The 22,611-nt window shown below is 39.9% G+C and overlaps 1 protein-coding gene and 1 pseudogene across 1 annotated transcript in view; both read right to left on the reverse strand.

The window, feature by feature from the left end:
- Palld (palladin, cytoskeletal associated protein) overlaps positions 1–22,611 on the reverse strand; it is a 384,747-nt gene that overhangs the window by 289,542 nt on the left and 72,594 nt on the right. The gene's annotated exons all lie outside the window — the stretch shown is intronic.
- Positions 10,110–14,450, reverse strand: LOC110300048 (annotated as a pseudogene).

The raw sequence follows: 22,611 nt of genomic DNA on the forward strand, positions 1-22,611 counted from the left end.
GGTGGGGGTGGGTGGGTGGGGGACTGGGGGGGGAGTGTATTGGGGACTTTTTGGATAGCATTGGAACTATAATTGAGGAAAATACCTAATAAAAAATTGTCAAAAAAATTAAAATAGAATTTAGCATTATTTTTGAATATGACACTTACATCAGGTATAAGAGGACAGAACTTTAACATACCGAAGGTCATGTGAAACAAGCTCACAACTAACATTTAGTAATAAACTGAAATCACGTCATCCAAGATCGGGGGAGAAAGCAATGAAGCTTTCTACTGTCACTCGTGTTAAATAACTCTAAATCTTGCTTTATCCATCCACAGCATATCCCTGTCAAAACATTCAAAAACTAAATACCCTTTAATTTGTAGCTTCTAATCTTCTGCCTTTCCTAATGAAGTACAGTGTTGGAAGTCTTATCTATAAAAATGAGACAAGAAAAATAAATAAAAGCATCTCAAATCAGAAGGAAAGTTGATATGATCAACATTGATCAGACAATGGGATTTAACTCATTATATAATCCATGAAATTATAACTCTAGAGACTACATATATATAAATATATGCATATGCTTACACACATAACCACACATGTACATACACATGCACACATGCATACACATGAGCTCATGTGTTCACAGACACATGAGCATGTATATTTACAAATAAACACATAATAACATACACATACACATGAACACACATATGTACTATTCAGAAAAGTTTCAGAAAATAAAATCCACCCACAAAAATCAGTTGTGCTTCTATATGCTAGCAATGGGATGTCTAAAATATTAATAAAACAAACCTATTCACAATACCATTAAAAATAATATATCTAGGAATAAATCCAGTTACCATCAAAGTTCTTTACACTGAAAAATATAAAACAATGAAGAAAGAAATTGAAGAAGATACAAGTAACTGGAGTTGAAAACACTAGCTGGTTAAAACGTCCATAATGCTTAAATGATCTCTACAGGTTCAATACAATCCTATTATATTCTCTAAAACCATAAAGACACTGTGCAAACAGTTTTGAAGAAGAACAACAAAGATAGAAACACTGAAACTACTTGATTTCAAAAGATATTACAAATCTCCAATAAATAAAGGGACATGATACAGGCATGGAAAGAGGTGTACAGATGAATAGAGTATAATGGGAGCCCAGTTGTGAGCACCCCCTGAGGGTATCAAAGGAACCACGATTACACATGGGGAAAGAAGAGCATTTTCAGTAAATGGTTCTAGGAAAACTAGATGCTCACCTACATTCTGAAGAATAATAAAAGACTCTGGTCTCACATAATGTACAAAAAGCCAAATCAAATGGATTAAAATCATGATGTAAGACCCAGAAGAGTAAAATCCATATAGGTACAAATGCAAAGCAAAACAAACAAATAAACAAAAAAAACAAGCTACAGAAATAAAAATGGAAGTTAAAAAACATTGGTGGCATGACTGTACACACACAATGGAATACATATATTATAGTATTATATTACAGTCCTAAGTTATAGTGACTATGTGGTGATTTTTACAGGAACATTATGAATTTGCCTCGACAACATACTCTCATGCACTCGGTATTATTCATACATTGAACTCTGAATTTTGGTCTTTTCCTGTCCCAGTGACAATTGATAGCACTCTTTCTTGGTGTCTGACAGCAGCAGCTAGCTGCGGCTCTTAGGCAGTCACTCATGCAGGTGAATAAATAACCCATCTGCCACAGGGCTCTTCATTGCCCAGCTGTGGTATTCTGTGGTCTAGGTATATTGCTGAAGGTTTGGCTTATGATTCTTTCAATTTACGATGGGTTTATTGGGTCCTAATCCCATATTAAAGTGAGAAGCAGATTTATTACACACACCATGTCAAAAGAGGGAAAGATGGCCATTTGTAGCCATTTGTAGTCACCTAGATTAGCCTGGAGGTAAATATGCCTAAGAAAATAAATCACAAGTACTGCATTATCTGACTAATACATGCAATTCGAAAAGGTCAAACTGATAAAAGCAGAGAGGAAAATGGTGGTTACCAGGGAGATGAGAAGGATTGGAAATACTGGTCTAAGAGGACAGCATTTCAGGCAGGCAGGACGAAAGGTTCAAGAGATGTAATCTACAGTATGGTGGCTGTGGTCAGCTGGGTTATGCACTTGAAACCTTCAAAGACAGTATTTTAGTGTTTATACTATATAATAAGAGTCATAATTATGGTATGTAATGCTTATGTTAATAACTTGATCATGACATTCATGTCAGAATCAACAAGTATATTGAAAGACCACATTGTATACTTCAAATATATACAATTGTCAAAATAGAATTCTGAACATATCATTTTTAGTATTATATTTATTGTTATCCAGAAGAAAATTTGAAATATGTTTGATGCAATAAAATCATGTCACCAAGGCATGAAAAATAAATTTTTATAGGGATCTAAACAGGGTCTATTATTGTTGTTATTTTCTCTAAATATTTATTTTAGAAATACTGGCTTGGCTTTTTTCTATTTTTTTTCTGAGAATATGTGTGTGTGTGTCTGTAGGGACAGTATATGTGTGTTGGCATATGTGTCTATGCATGCATGCACATGTGGAGAACAAAGATTGATGTCCAGTAAAACACAAAAGACTTCCAACTACAAAATATTCCAGGTCCAGATGGATTCACAGCAGAATCATACTAGACTTGCGAAGAAGCTCTATAACCAATACTGCTCTTGTTTTTTTTTTTTAAAGAAAGAATCAGAAGTGGTGTTTCCAAACTCCTTTTATGAAGCCAGTATCACTCTAACACCAAAACCAGGTAAAGATATAATATTACCACCAATACAACATCCCCAATAAACACAGATTAAAAAATTCTCAATAAAATGCTTGCAAAGATAATAAACCAGGGTTAGGGTTAGTGTTAGGGTTAGGCATGTATCAAAAACAGCATCTATCCTAACCAAGTTGGTTTTATCCCAGAGATGTATGAGTGGCTCAAAAGATATAAGTTGATAAATGTAATGAATCATATAGAGTGAGAGACAAAAATCACAATTATCACCTCAATAGATGCTATAAAGTCCTTTGACAGAAGTCAGCAAGTCTAGACAACAAGAGACTAGAACTGAAGGGAATGTAGTGTAATAAAGGATTTCCATGAGAAATCCATAGCAACATCATCCCGAATGTAGACAAAATTGAAAGCAAACCCTTCAAAGTTTAATGTTAAGTTACGTTTAATTTAAATGTTAAAGTGTAAAATAAATAACAAGAAAGGAATGTCTTCTGTCCCCACTCCTTTTTAATATAGTGTTTGAAGCTATAGCTAAAGTAATAAGACAAGAGAAGGAAATATAGGATTAGAATAAATAAGCCAGGAAGTGTATTCAGAATAAACCCTTTCCTCCCCAGCTTGTTTTTTGTCCTGGTGTTTCAGCACAGCAATAGAAATCCTGGAGAAGACAGAGACCAACTTTCAGGAATCTGAACTCTCCTTCCACTATAGGTTGCTGCAGCAACCACATTTGGGTTCATCAGGCTTGAATACCTCTACCTTTATCCATCTTGCCATCTTGCCAGCCTTTCTACTTTATTTTGCGAGACAGTCCTTCACTGAACACATAGCTTCTCACTTAGGCTGGATGGGTTAGCCAGGGATCCTCAGGACCAGCCTTTCTCTGCTGGGGTTCCTGGTGCCTATGTCTTACCCAGCATTTCATGAGAACATGATGCCCTCGGGTTCTTAGAGTGAGCACGCTGAACATCTGCACTCAGGATCTCACACTTGTGCAGTGGATGTCTCACCCACTGAGCCAACTATTGGTCTCTTTCCCATCTTGAACTGCTCAGTAGAATATGCATATTTACCTACCTAGATATCTGAGTTGTATCTACCCATGTGCATAATATAGATTGCAAAATTTGAGTAGAGTTGTCGCAATATCTCGGTATTCCCATGCTTTTCAAGTAAATTTTCTCAGTCATACTCTGAATCTCGGCCAGTGCATGCTTTAATGATGACAGCTGCTAGTGATTACCCTATTCCACTTACTGTTCTTCATGTCCTGTAGGAGACATCTTTTCTTACTGCACTAGATGAAGGTGCACGCTAAGGTTTGGGGAGATTATGCAACTTTCAGACTGTTAGACCTTGCAGGGTAGACTGAAGCCCTGCACTATTACCCATTATGGTGAATTGCTCTGACCTACTCGGCAGGAGACCTACTGGGACTTCCAAAGGGGTTGAAAGCAAGGTCTGCCTCAGGCTACAGTACACAGCTGAAGTTTAATTTTAGATTTTCTCCTTGATCCCCCTTTCTGGTCTCCATATGCTTTTCCTTTTGCTGTGAAAACTCTTTCCCCATCTTGCAGTAGAAACCGGCTAGGAATTAGTAAAACTTGAAGTTGAACTATTATAGAAGGCAGCAGCTGAAACTGTCTGGGATACTGTTCCGACACTGAGTGGTTTGAGGTTGATACCGTTTTCTGAGACAGGGTCTCACTATGTAGCCCAGCTTACCTGCCTCATCCTGTCTCAGCCTCTCTAGTTCTAGGGTTATTGGCATGCACCAACACTCCTGCTCACTGACTCTTATTGCTGCTTTTATGATTTCTGCTTGAAGGGATCTGGGAAACTGCGATGGAAAAGAATCACCCACTCTATTGTTTCATATGCAAGTGGTAGGAACTTGTTATATGAATGCTTTTCCTCCCCCGTCCACAACCATTCTCCATACTTTTATAGTTCAGATCACCAGTTTGGGAAATGCTTTTGTGAGCAGCATTTGATTACCAGTTGGATATTTTTTTCAAAGCCCTAAATAAATGGATGATATACATCCAAAGAAACTGCTGACCTCAGAAGATAATTGAGGGGAAAAAATATAAATGTCAAGTTAACAAGTTGTTGGTGGAGTTCAGGCCATCTTGAGTCAGTATGTGTATCCAGAAGAAGCACATGTCAAGTTCAGAGAACACTGGAAAGTAGCCTGGGTCCCCATGGGTTCTTAGAAATGACCAAAGTCTGTGTGCTGTGCGTTGGGGGGAGGATTGTTGTTTTGCATCACATCCTCTTTTCTCTTAGTGCCATATTCCACTTCCCAGGCCATGTGGGCAGCTGTGCGCCTGCTGTTCCCCATCAATGGTCCACACAGAGTCCTTCCTCCTCCTCTCTCTCTCTCCCTGGGGTCCTTTCAAAGCTCCACCAAATCTCTCTCTCTTTTTTTTTTCTTAAAGATGAAATTAGTGCCCCTCTCCACACCAAATTCCCTACTTACAAAGAAAAGGAAAATTACAAAAAAGTTACAAGTAAATTGTATATATTTTATAGCGTTCCAGTATATTTTTTTTCTAAAGTCTGAAGTAGGTAAGGGCTGCAGAGATAGCTCAGGGAGTAAAATGCTTGTGTGCAAGCATGAGAATGTGAGCACCATCCCCAGCACTCACTTAAAAAGGCTGGTACATGCATGAAATCCCAGCACTAGGGAAGAAGAGAGGCTGCTTCCTGGGCTTGATGGTCTAGCTTAACAGGTCAGTTCTAAGTCTTATCGAGAGATTATATCCCCTGCTTTTTAAAAAATTAATGTACTACATTTTGCAGAATGCAAGAACCACCCTGCTCTGTCTGTCCTGTTATCTGACACAGACCAAAAAACAAAACAAAACAAACAAACAAAAACAAAAACAAAACCTGCTGTTTATAACTGTAAACCCCACTGATTAGAAGTCTTTCAATATTAATAAAAAAAAAAAAAACGCATCTTGGTAACAGTAAAAAAAAAAAGGTATTTTTCTTGTATATTCTCCAGTTTACATAAATTTTATTAGTATTTACATGAAAATTCTACAAATGATTTCTCTTTACTCCAGTTTCCCTTCAAGCATGTAATACGGTCATAGCACTAATTGATTCATGCTGCTTGGGCTGCTCATGAAAAATACAGAATCCTAGGCTCTCCCCACAGGGTAACTGGCGCAAGGCTTATGGCCGGACCTGGGGAGTAGTAGATTTAAGCATCTATAGTGAATAACTATTTGGCTAGAGAGGTGAACTTCTCAAAGGTGGCCCCCAGACCAACTGCAACAGCAACACTTAGAAAGGTCTTAGAAATGAAGAATGCCAGGGCTGGGGAGATGGCTCAGTGGATCATGCACTTAGAGCATGAGGAAGAAGACCAGAATTTAAATGCCTAGTATACATATATAAAAGTAGGGTGGGCATGGCAGCCTACCTGCAGTCCCAATGCAAGGGATCCCTGTAGCAAGCAGGCTTGTTAATAGTCAAATTAGCAAGCTCCAGGCTTAGTGAGAGACCCTACTTCAGTAAATAAAGTGGAGGGCAGTAGAGAAAGACACCAGACATCAACCTCCAGTATCACACTCATGTGCAGGTATATGCATGCACATCTGCACACATGTGGATATACATTCATCAGTACATGTGCATATATATGCATACCCCCACTCTTATATGTGCATATATGCATGCACACTTACACACATGTGCACATGTACACACAGTATACATATATGCACACCTCCACACACATATGCACATATGTGCAAATATGTCCATGTATACTCATACTCATGTGCATATATAGATATATATGCATGCACACACATGTGCACATGTATGTTTGCATACTCACATTCATGTGTATGCATATTCATGCACATCTCCACACAAGCACACAAACAAAAAAAGAGAGGAAATGAATGCAGTACCTCAAAGCTTATCCCAGACACACTAAAAGCAGAATGTGTACGCAATGCCCAGGTACATTAAGGTTAGAGAGGCAAATTGGACCAGTTCACTGGACAGCTGGCCTGTGTAGGAACTTGTTAGAAATGCAATTTCTTAGGACTCAACCCAGAACACAATCAGTCAGTCAATCAGAAACACAGGGGACACCAGGGTGGAGCCCAGCTTCTTTGAGTTTGACAAGATCCCCTGTGAGATTCATACATGTGGTTGTGAGAAAGCCACCTTTGCAGCCTACCCTTTCCTTTAGCACAGCTGATGACAAGCCCACACCATATATGGCCATGCGAAGAGATGGGACACAGGCAGGTACCTGTTTTGCAGTCATAGTGACTAATGAGCATTAACTAGAGTCTTAAGGGCTAAGTAAGCTTTTAATCCCAGATTTAAACATAATAGCAGATATAACAATTAAGGAAACAGGCAACAAAACATGGTTAATGATGATTTCTCAGGTTCTAAGTGAGTCAGAAAGTGATACAGTCTAAGCCTGAGGAATGTCTCCAGCTTTAATCTCTTACCAGAGTATCCCCACCCCTACCCCTGGCTCTTTAGAGCACCTGCAACAAATCCATTATTAGTTCTCAGTATTGCCTAATGAATCCTATTCTGAAGCTACCACCTTCCACTTCACATTCTGGGCAAAAGGGTGAGAATTATTTGCCTCTTCAGAGGAATGGCTCATCCATTCTAAGTGTTGTTGAACATTTATCAGAAAGTCAGATGCTACTAGATACAAATAACCTGGAGGTGAAATGATAGTTCTTTCCCCTACGAGCCTATTGGTGAGATAAAGACAGTAATTAGATATATACCTCATACACTGAAGGTGTGATATGATCATTTGTTAGCAACATGGACCAACATGGTTGGAAGATAGATTCAAGGAGCGTAAAAGCAATTTAAAAGGGTCAATGAGTATTTATTGTCAAAATTTAAGCAAGAGACTGCAGAGAGGCAAAATGTAGAAGATGCATCCGTATAAGCAAAGTCTTATACAGTGCTTAAAATAGTGATTTATAAGCAAGCACAGGCCCATCGTCTGCACCAGCAACGGCACCAGTGAGTCTGAACAACTGAAGAAACAAACAACTCGAAGGACTCCAACTTTAGATTTTGATAAAAATCATCCTTTAAACTATACAGTCCATGTCTGATGCTTCACAGCATGCCCTTCTTATTATCTCCAGCATTCCGTGACTATATTGTTTATGCCAGTATTATGGGTAATTAAGCACCATGGCAATATCAATGAGAGTCTGAAAGCCAGATGTGGCCCAGAGCGTCCAAAAATGCAGCTATCCTGGCAAGCTACGGATAAACCTTTCAGAAGAGAGAGAGACTTCCCAGACACTTTCTTCCTTTTTACCCCGAAGATCCAGACCTAAGAGGCTATTTTCAAAGGTTAGATGAGAGTAGCAGTCCTGAGCGCTAGCAGCCTCCAGCATTTACAAACATAGCATCCAGGTTCATGCCAGCATAGTGTTGCTTCTTACTGTTGAGGAATAGCACCTGTGTGCCTTTTCATTCCACAGGAACAATCCTTAGGGAGCTGAACCTTCTATGAGGATGCTTCTCTCCAAGGAACTCTCTGACCTTCCAAGGCTTAGTTAGCTTCTTTCCAACTTCTCATATGCCTTTAAAGTTCTTTGCATCTTTTAGTCATGGCACCCATCCCTCTGAACTCTAGTTATATGGCATTATGACCTTTTGCTGTACCAATACAAGCCAGAAGAGTGTTTGAGGAGCATATGGCTGTCCATCCCCTCAGCTCTTTGGTCTTAATGTCTGTTGGGTACTAATTTCAGGCTTCCATTGGGGAAATTGCATTGGGAAAGCAACCAAATTCTCAGTTGGTAAGAAATTAAAGACAAAGTGAAAGAAGATGGATTGCTCAACACATCAGCAGACAAAAACATATGACTGTGGATAGTGGTCAGGGCTATATGGAAATGAAAAGACAGCTATGAGATGGAAAGAGACAGGGTTTGGGAATGACTGTCACTGTATTTTGAAATCTTAAACAATGGCATGCAAGAAGCAGCTAACAAGGCACTTGACCAAGAGTATAGCTTTAGGGCCAGATGGGGAGAAGAAGAGATGACAAGGTTGGAGAGGAGAAAATGAGGGTCAAGTGTATAGGGGTTCCCATGCAGTTAGTATGAAGGAAAGTTGACTCTGTAAATAAGGATCTTAATAAGGTTTATATCCTGGAAACCATTTTATTATGGAGAGATCAAGAGGAGAAATAGCATTTACAAGTGTGAGAAAAGATGATCTGAGTCAAGGTTTCTCAGTGGGGAGTGGGGATAAAGCACCCAAGTTTTCAAGTTTTATGGGTAAGATTTGCTGATGAACTGTACTCTGGATAGAAGGCACTTAGGCTCTGGCCAAAGATAAGTGGGTGGGCGATGCTGGTGGCCTAAATAGAGACTGTATGAAGAACACATTGGGCATTGGCTGACAAGGTCAGTGTTCAGTTTTGGATATAATAAGTGTGAGAAGCCTGTGAGACATCAACTACTGCTGGACAGGTTTATTAACTTGCAGTAAATCAAGCAGTAGAGGGTCTTCTTAATATTTTCTGCTACTGCAGGAAAGTATGTAAGTTTCCAGCCACTCAAAAAAGGAAGCTTTGCATTTATACCCCTGTTTTCCTACCTAAGGAGCCATGGCATTAGAGTTCTATCTTCTCTGAGCCCTACAACCTCCATTTGCTAACTATAAATGCTACACGGGATTGCTATGGCAACCTATGCATGGCGTAGGCCAACTGTTGCTCAATGACAGACTAAACTGATGGTTACAAGGGTGACACTGGAAAGCTACATCAAGGAGTGTTGCAGACTTGATTGGCAAGCTGAACCATGGAGTCCACTGTGTTGGAGACTGAATCAGAAAGGACATAGAGGGACTAGGGGCTTGGCTCAGCAGATAAGAATAATGTCCATACAAGAACAAAGGCCTGAAATACTGTCCTCTGCACTTATTTAAAAGCCAGACACAGCTTGTGTGCCTGTAACCCTGAGACAGGAAGATATTAGGGCTGCCTGGCTAGTCATCCAGACAGAAATGGTGAGCTCCGGGTTCGGAAACTTAGACTCTACCTCAAGGGAATAAGACAGAGTGGTCAACCAGGTTACTCAACATCCACTTTCTGGTTCACACAGTTACAAAATATAATATACTCTTACACACAAGTGTTCCCATGTATAACACACATACACATGGGCACATGCACACACATACAAACACATACACATCCATGTATGTACATTGAGCACACTCACACATGCCCACACATACACACACATGGACACACACACAAGCACTCACACATGCACACACAATAAAGGACTCTAGTATTGGTCAGCAACCTAGTCTCCTCAGGCTTTTAGCTTTTATGCATGTACTACAAAGGCCTAAATTCCCAAGTTGAACTATAGGCACGTTAAAAAAAAAAAAGGAATACTTTCTTCTGATTTGTTTAGCGCGATAAATGTACACAATGTAAAATTCCCATTTTACTCCTGTTTAAATGTGCACTTCAGTGGTGCTGGGTATGGCTGCACCACTGTGCCACTGTCACCACTCCTCATTTCCAAACTCATTCCAGTTTCCATACTGGAGGTTCCCTAGCCATCTGACATTGTTTATAAGCCAACCTCATAACCACCATTGTATTTCTTTTTCTTTCTTTCTTTTTTCTAGGTAAAGAGAGAAATGGTTTATTAAGTAACAAGGAATACAAAGAAACTCTTTAATTCGTCTCTCTGTGGCAGTTGGACTGCAGTGGCAGATGGACAACATTACACATGAACTTCTCAGACCAGATCTTCTGCTGACATGCAGAGATGCCAGAGTTGAGTGTATCCTCTAGACACAGGTTCTGGCCACCCTGCTTTCTGGGGTTTCAGCAGTTGTGTGGTTTCCTTCTTTTCTTCAAGCACCATGGCAGGAAACAAAAGGACTTCCATGATATTGTTGGAATCTGTGAGAAAATGGCTATTTGAGGGATATCCATGTCCCAGCCAGCTGTTGAGCACAACCCATGTTCCAGGGCAGTAGAGAAGTTCTCATCTTATGAACATGGCTTCATCATCACCAGCAGCCCTGGCCTTGGCCTGTTCTTTAAACAGCGTTACCGCTCCATGGGATCTTTGAGCTCAGTGTAGGTACTGCATATTTCCTTCTTCATGATCAATAATAGCTCAAAGTGTTCAATTAGATCCTCTTTGGAGCAGTGTCATTTGACCACAGGGCTCATAATCTGTGGGTGGTCACAGATGTATATAGGACTGATGCATGCCACTTTCAGGAACTCTCCAACAAGTTTATCAAGGACTCTCCCTGGCTGTGGTCCAAGGTGTGTGTGTGTGGGGGGGGGGCATTCAACAGCTTTTACAGCACAAATATCAAGTAGTTTTTGAGTTTCTTCAGGTTTGAAGAGAGTGGTTTCTGGCAGCTTCACTCCTAGGGTTGCTGAAGCTTTTCTACTTTCTTAACAAACGTGAGGTGAGTCAGTTCATAGGCTTGGTCTTCTGGCCCATCTGGGTGGTAGGTGATCTTGGTGGTAATTGCCTGTATGCTTTTCACCCATCCCTGACAGCATCTTTTCTGCACTTTCCATTAGTCATGATCACCTGCATCGATCATGTAGTACTCACAGATGGTGAACTTAGGATCATGAGTCAAATCAATTCCTTCATGCTGGAACAGGTGCCCAATTTCGTAAACCTGGTCAATGCCCACCAACTGCCAGCCTCTTATAGTAGAGTTCTGGAGAAATTCTCATATACAAGTTCATGTCCAGCTCATTGTGATAGGTGAAGAAAGGCTTGATCACAGTTCACCCTGGAGTGATGTTCATCATGAGAATTTTGATCTCTAGGAATACCAGCTCATTCACAAAATTCCTTATATGTGTGATGACCTTAGGGCAGATGATAAATTTCGGTCTCACAAAGTCATTCCAGTATCAAGTACAAGTATCTCTGAAGATAGCTTATTTCCTTGTCATTCCTGAATAGAACAGTAATGGCTTGTGCTGTAAGATCGAGAATTGACAAGTGGGACCTCATGAAACTACAAAGCTTCTGCAAGGCTAAAGACACCATCAATAAGACAAAAAAACCACCAACAGATTGGGAAAGGATCTTCACCTATCCTAAATCAGATAAGGGACTAATATCCAATATATATAAAGAACTCAAGAAGGTGGACTCCAGAAAGTCAAATAACCCCATTAAAAAATGGGGCTCAGAACTGAACAAAGAATTCTCACCTGAGGAATACCGAATGGCAGAGAAACACCTGGAAAAATGTTCAACATCCTTAATCATCAGGGAAATGCAAATCAAAACAACCCTGAGATTCCACCTCACACCAGTCAGAATGGCTAAGATCAAAAATTCAGGTGACAGCAGATGCTGGCGAGGATGTGGAGAAAGAGGAACACTCCTCCATTGTTGGTGGGATTGCAAGCTTGTACAACCACTCTGGAAATCAGTCTGGCGGTTCCTCAGAAAATTGGACATAGTACTACCGGAGGATCCAGCAATACCTCTCCTGGGCATATATCCAGAAGATGTCCCAACCGGTAAAAAGGACACATGCTCCACTATGTTCATAGCAGCCCTATTTATAATAGCCAGAAGCTGGAAAGAACCCAGATGTCCCTCAACAGAGGAATGGATACAGAAATTATGGTACATTTACACAATGGAGTACTACTCAGCTATTAAAAAGAATGAATTTATGAAATTCCTAGCCAAATGGATGGACCTGGAGGGCATCATCTTGAGTGAAGTAACACAATCACAAAAGAACTCACACAATATGTATTCATTGATAAGTGGATATTAGCCCAAAACTTAGGATACCCAAGATATAAGATACAATTTGATAAACGCATGAAACTCAAGAAGAATGAAGACCAAAGTGTGGACACTGTGCACCTTCTTAGAATTGGGAACAAAACACCCAGGGAAGGAGTTACAGAGACAAAGTTCGTAGCTGTGATGAAAGGATGGACCATTTAGAGACTGCCGTATCCAGGGATCCATCCCATAATCAGCTTCTAAACGCTGACACCATTGCATACACTAGCAAGATTTTGCTGAAAGGACCCAAATATAGCTGTCTCTTGTGAGACGATGCCGGGGCCTAGCAAACACAGGAGTGGATGTTCACAGTCAGCTATTGGATGTATCACAGGGCTCCCAATGGAGAAGCTAGAGAAAGTACCCAAGGAGCTAAAGGGATCTGCAACCCTATTGTTGGAACAACATGATGTACTAACCAGAACCCCGGAGCTCTTGTCTCTAGCTGCATATGTATCGAAAGATGGCCTAGTCGGCCATCACTGGAAAGAGAGGCCCATTGGACTTGCAAACTTTATATGCCCCAATATAGGGTAATGCCAGGGCCAAAAGAATGGGAATGGGTGGGTAGGGAAGTGGGGGGCACTATGGGGGACTTTTGGGATAGCATTGGAAATGTAATTGAGGAAAATATGTAATAAAAATAATAAAAATCAAATAAAAAAAGAAAAAAAAAAAAGAAGAGGCAACATTTGCAAGCACAGATACAAAGTGTGATTTCACAGGAGATGATGCTCAACTTACCCTTCTTGGTTTTCCCAGGATTCCCCTGAACTCTGATTATGTCTCCCTGGCATAGTTTGTTAGTGATATGAACAAATTCTTCCTCTGATTTATAGTTCCTGGAGTTGGCCGTGACTTGTAACTTGACCCCCTTTGCTCAAATGTCATAGAAGATGTGTTTTTCCCAACCAAAGCTCATGGATCCAATCTGCCACTTTTCATATCAGACAGGTCCATTGGCTGCCAGTAACTGTATTCTTGGATGAACTGAGTGAGGTGTCCACATGGACTTGTGTGGGTAATGGTTCTTCCCACCGACCTTCAGCCAGTGAACTGCTTGACTATGGATCTTGCAGAACTGGTTTGGGTCCAGAGTCTTCTCCTCAGCACCCACATCATTGTTGGTAGTGTGGTTGGCAGGGGCACCAGCAGCCTGGCATAGCTGTTCTTCACTGAGCTCATTTTGCTGGACTTCTTTCCTGGGTACTTTCTTCTCAGCTCAAAGATGTCTCTTTAGTTCATTCTTGCTTAGTTTTGGCCTACCATCCATTTTGATTTCTTCACTCTCCTGAAGTTTGGCCATCTCCCCCAGACCCCACTCCCATACTATTCTAGGAACTGACTACTCCAAGTATGTCATATAAGAAAATTCTTACACAATTTCTCCTTTTGGTAATTGGCATCACTTAACATTGCAGGCAGAGTTATGTCAAGGTTTCCTTCCTGTTTAAGACTGAATGCTATTCCATCATATCTACACATAACTTTTTAACCCATTCTCCTGACAATAGATTTACCAGGATTTAATCCACATTTTGGCTACTGAAAGTTAAGCTTCTGAACATGGGTGCACTATATAAATTTTTTTCTGTAGCAGTTTAAATTTTGGTGACTTATTATTCCATCTTTTTATTTTCTCCCTTGACAGCATGTCCCAAACACTTACTTAGGTTCCTGATGATGATTCTTTTATATAAAGAAACAGAAAAACTGCAAGTCAGCAATTTACCTACAAGTTTAAATTCTGAAGGGGAAACTTTAAGAAATTATAGTCCAGTAATCCAGTCAGCAAGAAATTCTTGAAGATTAATGTGTACGCAGCATGAAATTTGGATTCAGCTCAAGAAAAATCAGTACTCTAAAAATATCCTAAACTCTTGGGTCAGCAAGATGCCCCATTGGGTAGAGATGATTGTCTTTGAAGTAGTGGGATCTGAGCTGAATTGCTGGAGTCCCAGAAAGGCAACAGAAGAGTAATAGCTCCACTGAGAATTCTGATATACACATATGCACTAGAGTACATGCTTATACAACACACAAACACACACATACACACACACACACACACACACATACAGAGAGAGAGACAGAGAGAGAAAGAGAGAGAGAGAGACAGAGAGAGAGAGAGACAGAGACACACAGAGAGAGAGATAAAAATAATAAAATAACAATTTGTGAAAGAATACTAAAATCCTTCACTTGATAGTAAGAAAAATATGGCATGACCTGTACAGTTTTCAAATTTACCTTACGAATACTTAAACCTTAGCACTTGATTGAAATTTAAATAAGTCCAGGGACTGATATTAAAGTATTTTCTGATCAACTACTAATTGATTAATAAGATATGAAAAGAAAAGCCCAAGGTTGATTGTAGCCAGTGAGTGATTAAAATGGGTACATTTTTATTGACAACATGTAGAACACTTACATTTAGGGAGGAAGGCTTTTCTTTTTTTTAAACTATAAAGTAAATCCACTTTTAATCTTCTACAGAGTGTTCACAGAGTTTCCTGTAGGTGAAGCAGGCAAAGAGACTAGCGTGTGTTCTGCGCAGGAGGTTAAGGAGGAGGGGAGCAGTTATAATGACCAGGGAGGAGAGGAGAGAGACGTGAATTCTAATGGAGGGCAGAGGACGCTCACAGTCTGAAAAAGGTCCAGCCCCTTCTCCTTCAGATGAGAAGAGCCCAGCCATTATTTTCACAGTAGAGAAGCCAAAGAAATAAGCTCCGGAGAATAAAGACAAGATGAGAAATTGGCATTGGGCAAGCAGCATAAATAAAAGCTTCACAAAGCAGACAGTTATAGTGACCACTTCCTAGCCCTAATGTGTGCTTTGAGAAAAAAGGTGTGGAGAGGAGACTGCATTTCTACTTCTAGGGTGTTAGAAAGAAAGGGCTGATCAATATTCAGGACTGACCCATGGGTGTCAATCCAGGACAAAAGTGAATGTGAACAGCTGTGTTCCACAATCTGACCTCAGGACACTGGAACTTTCGTATTTCCATAATATGACTGTAAAAAAAAATATGTCCCTGTAGCCTTATTTGCTTTCTTTAATGGATAATGCTTCTGGCTTGGATCTTCACGAGGAAAAAAGGATCTTTTGTCTCATAAAATGTTACAGATGCTGCTATGGTAACACACTATAATTTTATTCCTATCTCAGAAGATAAACACGGAGAACTGCAACTGGCAGTTTAATCTAATATGTAGCATTTGCTTTAGGTCCACAGAGCATTTGGGGGTTTGTTTTTAAGGAACACTGGCACTTTTATTAACCTGCTGTACTCAATTAAGCAGAGACTTAAAGCCCTGTCTAGAAGGTATTATTCTGCCAACTTGAAAATATCATGTGGCCAAGTTTGAAAACCCACAAGGGAGAGAAAGCATGCTGCCTCTACGACCAAATTCTTAGGTGGCCAGAGCGAGTTTGCATTGTGGGAGTTTTCTGTTGAGCTAAAAACATAATCCAAACATCTTGGCATCTACAAAAACAGTCTGAATTTGGTTTAAAGTGAAACATACCCATTGACAGACAATTTCTAAGGTTGCGTTTCTCTTTTCCCATTAGCAAACCTGCAGCAAAAGGAGGTTGAACTGTTCCACTAAAGTCAGCTGTTTTGCAATTAATAACCAAAGTTACTGCATCTGCAGAGGTAATGTGAAGCCCTAGTTCTTGTTGATAATAACAATATCCAGTTACACTGGACATCATAGCTTATATACTAGTCCCTGTCAAAAACAAGGCGGAAGGCTCAAGTAGAAAGAAAACCAGGGAATCCAGTGAGTGAATGACGCACTGTGGCTTTAAATCCACAACCCTTCCTTTATAACTGTAAAGAAACACCATCCCCTGCTGTCAAGGGTCCTTCTCTGCCTTACCCCCATGTCACAATTCTTCATATTTTCCCTTCTACATTAGAACATTAAGGCAGCTGAGGAGTTAATGAAGGCCAAGGTCAACACAATGAAGTTTCTGTAATGACCTGGTGGGTTCATGGCCGATTCTGATTTACTATACACCACAGTAACTGGTTCCAGAACACTTTCTGCCAGCATTTTGGAATGAGGATCCTGGTCCATTCATTAAGTTATTAAGAATCCTCTTCCCACTAAACTTTAGTCATTCTAGATCATTATAGAATCATAAAAAGCATCACGATTGCTGATTGACACACTGACCTTTAGAAATGCCCACGAAGAACATAATACAAGCACTACAGTTCTCCTCAAGTCCCAGAACACGAACAAGTAGCTAGTAATTAAACAGAAATGCCTACCTAAGTTGTTCTTGAAGCAAACTTTGTAATATTTTCCCTTCATAAAAGTCCCCAAGTATTTACAGGCTGTAGATGAGCTCAGACTCTTGACATGGGAAAGATTAAATGAGAAAGACAGGAGAGTGATAGAGAGGCTGTGCACACTAACACTACTTGTATTGAGACCATTCGAAAGCACTGTCTTGGTTCTCATTGGTCACTCAGGGCAATGGAACAATATTTGTCCAGTTGCTATGTGGAGAGGGATGGAGGCCAATTCCCTCCACTAATAAGCCTGAACCTGGCTTTTGCAGATAAGAGGCACTATTGTTTGTGTTGCTGTGCTAACTGATAAGACACTCACCAAAGCAGGTACCCAACAGATCGTTATGACAGACTTCACAATGGCTGCTGCTATTTCCCTATCATCTATCATTGTCATTGCAAAAAAGGAGATGATTTCTACTTTATCATTTTTAATTGGATTTTTCTCTTTAGGAATGTATATCTGAAAAGATCATTTTTAAATGTTTTCATTATATAGACTGACTCCACCCCCATTCTGTGACTCAATTAAAATGTTTAAAATACTCAGTGGGGATCTATGTGTATATGGAAGGTTGACTTTAAGACAGTTCACCCAGAATGGAAAGGAAGTAGCTTGGGTCTGACGGTACATATACACACACATCCCACAGCTAAACCCTGTGTTAATCCATAGAATGTCCACACGTGTATGCAAGCTAGAACACTACAGGACTAATGTGAATCACATGCCAATTTAGGCAGTGTCTTAAAAACATTCAAAGGCAGATGTGTTTCCTTTTGTATTTAGAGAAATACTCTTTATTTTTCCAATGTGTACTTAGTGTGGATGTGCTTGTATGGGTTCTATGGGTGGAGTTTAGATTCTGAATTTAATATCACCACGCTGGACATGAAAAGAGGAATACCCAATATACCTTTAATATAATTAAATTTGGGGGGCTTCAAGATGGTTCAGTGGGTAAAATGCTTCCTGACAAGCCTTGTCTACCAAATTTAATCCCTGGGGCTCACATGGTGGAAGGAGAGAAGTGGCTCTTGCTAGGTGCCCTTTGACCTCCACGTGAGCACTACGATATGCACAAAAGCACACACCCACATGCTGGGTAAATAAAATATTGTTTAAAAATTACAAAAAAATAATTTAGTCATAATAATCATCAAAGTGTGCCCAACCCTGCAAGTAAAATGTCACAAATTGCTTAACAAGTGGAGTGTTTTTAGTGGTCATGTACTGAATTTCAAGATTATTAACTATCGCTCAAACTATCTCTGTACCTCGCATTTCCCCTTTATCACTAGGTAGCTATATTTGGTTATATTGGTAACTATACTTGGTTATTTGATAATAATATAAATTAAAACAAATAAAACAACATGTTAATGACAATAGAACCCCAGAATTCCTCATACTATCAGGAACTTTTGATTTCTTTTTAAAGCTGTGCTAGATAATGAGGAATTCCAATTTCTGTTCAAGTATCCTTTTTTAAAAAAAACTTGTTCATAGATAATTGAAGAGAATCTCAATGCGAAACCCAACGGGTTAAGTTTCTGCTTTGTGGAGATCATTCCACTTCTTGAATTTAGTCATGAGACTGTGTTCTTCCTAAAACAGAACCGCAGATCACTCACTGGCTGAATTAGGGACTACACATTAGAGAGTACATCAGAAGGAGATTCAGCTTGTTCTATGATGCTCTTTCGGTTAAGAAAAGGATGGTTTTGGAGGCTTGTAGGCACAGTTGGGTGTATATCCTTAGTCCCACCGTATTTGTTCATCTCTATTGAGTTTTGTCAACCTAAGCTACCTATACCCACACAAACCATACAAATTATTCTAGTTTCTTTATTGTTGCTATGACAAATGCCATGAACAAAAGAAACCTAAGAAAAGAAAGGTTTATTTAGCTTACATTTACTAGGTCACAAATCATTGAGAGAAATCAGGGTAGCTGTTCACATGGAAACAGAAACAGAAACCACAGAGAAAGGATGCTTGCTGGTGTATTCTCCCTGGCCCATGCTCAGCAAGCTTTTTCATACATACCAGGGGTGGCACTGCTCACATTGGGCTGGGACCACTCACAACAAATAGCAATCAAGAAAATGCCACAGGGCAATCTGATAAGGATAGTTCCACAGGCCAATTTTATAGAGAACAGTTGAAGGTCCCTCTTCTCACATGAACCTCGTTTGTGACAAAATAGTCATGAGCCTAATGTTTAATGCAGTTTCTTTACTCAGTCCTGTAAGAAAAGAATGGAATTGATAGTGTCCACACTGCTTTAGGACGAAGCATACCATTTTACAATTTGCTTATTTATGGACTCATTTTTCCAACCCTAATTACTTAAGATTGACAGTCATAGAGAAGTGTCTCTCTATGAAAAGCTGGAATAATTTTTTTCTTTATAACAATATTCATATCTGGAAGAGAGTAAGCTGAATTTGATATCTGTAAAAATATACTCCCTTTTTAGGAACGATACTGGAGCCATCCCAGAGAAAATTTTCTGTTGGATGATGGCCAAGGAGATTAGATAAATGATATGAGGCTATGCCTTTCTCTTACTTAGAGCTCTCTCTGACCTGTTTCACACTCTAACAGTTTAGACATCCACTTTCTGTCCACGGTTTGGTCTCAGGCCTGGTTGAAAGTTCTATGGAAGTTTTGAGGGAAGAAAAATAAAACATTATGTAGCACAAACACTTTTATCCTGCGACAGACAGAAGTATTATTTGGCTAAATTCAGAGGACACAATTTTCTCAAGGCTATAAAATTTCATGGTGCATTTAAAAAAATGTAAAAAGGGGGAAGTTTTTTTGATTATGATAGCTTTTCCTTTTGATTAAAAGCAGACATTCTTCTGTGGACCTTTCTTTTTATTTCTGGATATTTTAGGGAGGTGACAAGCTAAAAATCTACTACCCAATCACAAAATACACAAAGTGTAGGGAAATATCAGAATCTTGATTCTAGGAAGGGTCTTTTCAGAATGTAGGTAAGGACGTGGGCTTTTCTGAGCTGGAGTCAGGCTCAGCTGGTAGAATGCTCATCCAGCATGCATAAACCATGGACCAATCTTCAGAGTTTCCAAATCAGCTCTGGTGATACACTCCTGTAATTCCAGCCCTTGGGAAATGGAAACAAAGAGGACCATTAAGCTCAATATCACCCTTCTACAAAGTGAGTTTGAGGCCAGCCTAGAATACATATGAAACCTGATATTTAACAACAACAACAACAAAATGATCAAGTTTTGACAATGTGATGATGGGCCTCCCTACCTGAGGCCCTGGGGTACTTGTCCTCTAGATCATTCTAGAACTTGTCCTGTGACTATGGTCTCTGTTCCTGTCCTATACTTTCCATGCTTTAGTCACCCTGGACAAATTCTACCAAAGGAAGGCTCCATGCTCTCCCTTTTTGTGCCCTCTCCTGGCTCTTTCTCCTGACTCATCTGTCAGCCTCTTCCAGGTCTCAAGCAGGATTAATTCATGATGCTTGCTCACACACCTGAGTTGCATCACTTAGGCAGACAGGACAGGAACGGTCTCTGGGTATTCCCTGCCTTATTCTCAGGGTCTACTACCTTGTCCAGTTGGATCACAGTAAGCACTCGGGATATTTGTGGAATAGCCATGGGTTTGAATAGTTGTTGAATAATTGTGGCATTTGTCAGAACAAAGCAAAGCAAAGCAAAACAAAACAAAACACAAAAACTATTGTTCTCAAGGATAATAAAATACTGATTTTAAGAAAAATGTTGGCCTTCTTAAGGGATAATAGATAGTGAGATTAGATCGCTTCTTGATTAGTCTAAAGATCTAGAAAATTAGCAGCAATGAAGTTTCTCTCAAACCATGAAGATATAGACTAGAGATTAATAAATACATAAATATTCTTAGATCCTAGATAAATTAATGTTGTCTATATGTACTCCAAATCATATCTAGTCTAGTTGTTTATATCTCTTTGAATTCTAAAGCTCATTCCCCAAACTTTTAATTCATTGATGGATTTCTGTCATTAGTTCAGTCAAGAAGACTCTAAAGATTACTCTATTTAATGTATTTAGATGTCTTGCATGCTTGTCAGTCTGTGCACCATGAGTGTGTCTGGTGACAAAGGAGCAAAGAAGAGGGTATTGGATCTCCTGGAACTGGAGTTATAGGTGGTTGTGAGTCACCATGTGGGTGCTGGGAATTGGATGCCCAGTTCTTCTGGAAGAACACTCAATGCTCTTAAGCACTGAGCCATCTCCCCAGCCCCACAGTCAAGACTTTTAAAACGATTTTTATGTTTCCATCTGGGCCACATAAAGATAATCTTATTGAATCCATTTACAATTTTACTTCATCAAATTAAAAATAATTCATTTCTGCTGGGCGTGGTGGTGCACGCCTTTAATCCCAGCACTCGGGAGGCAGAGGCAGGCGGATTTCTGAGTTCGAGAGCATCTTGGTCTACAAAGTGAGTTCTAGGACAGCAAGAGCTTTACAGAGAAACCCTGTCTTGAAAAACCACAAAAAAAAAAAAAAAACTCATTTCTGATTGAAACCCATGCCTTGCTATGCTAAGCAAGTAGCACTAGGCCGTACATCCAGCCACCACTCACATTTAAATCATGTCATCTTAATTAAAATAAAAAAAAGATCTTCTAAAGAACATCATACATTTTTTTTATTTTTAAAAATTATATTTTTATTTAAATAATATTTCCTGAGACAATTTTCAGCTCCAAGAACTGCTCAGCTCCATGCCACACTGAGGATCAAGCAATCATATTTTTATAAAAAGAATTATAAAGGAAGATTGAAAAGGAAGAAGATCGGCTCACTGGGACGCTACCTGTACATGGACAGACAAGGCCTTGTCTCCCACTGGCTTTATTCACATTTGAACCACATGCTTGAAGGGGCTGAGGAACTGCAGACTGAATTTCCCACAGTCTCTTTTGAATAGTGGGAATGCCGTTACTGTCAAGGAAGAACTAGGCCCAGAGTAGAACATCCCTCTTCCCCAGCCTGCTGAGGCTAAGAAAAGTCCCTCCCCTGCTCCCTTAGTTACTTCTACAATGTTTGCACTTCAGTAGAAAACAAATAAAAAAATCTGCACCCTTGGAAAAGAAATACAAAGAAGGGTTACCTAGTTCCTTCTGGGCCTTAGTTGGCAGCTCATCTGAGGTTAGACAAAGATCTGGGTATTTTTTTTAATGATATTTATTTATGTGTGGAGTGTGGGAAGCCACATGTGCCCATGCAGGGTGGCACTGGCTACTGCTGGCCACCGCTGGCCACCACGCATACATAGGCAGTAAAGTTCTTTTTTGCCAAGATGAGGTTTTGATAATTAACCAATCAGATGAGAGACAAGTTAACCAATCAGATGAGAGGCAAGTTAACCAATCAGATATAGGCATGCAAATGAGGTGGTAAGCATAACCCAAGCATAACGAATCCGGGTGTGAGACACGCCTCTCCTAGGCCTATATAAGCAGCACCAGTTCTGGGCTTGGGGTCTCTTCACCTCTGCAATCAAGCTCTCCCAATAAACGTATGCAGAAGGATCCTGTTGCAGCGTTGTTCTTGCTGGTGAGTCTGGCGCACGCAAGAGTGGAGCAGGTACATGCTATGAGCATG

Source organism: Mus caroli, chromosome 8, assembly GCF_900094665.2.
Source record: "Mus caroli chromosome 8, CAROLI_EIJ_v1.1, whole genome shotgun sequence".
Taxonomy (NCBI): domain Eukaryota; kingdom Metazoa; phylum Chordata; class Mammalia; order Rodentia; family Muridae; genus Mus; species Mus caroli.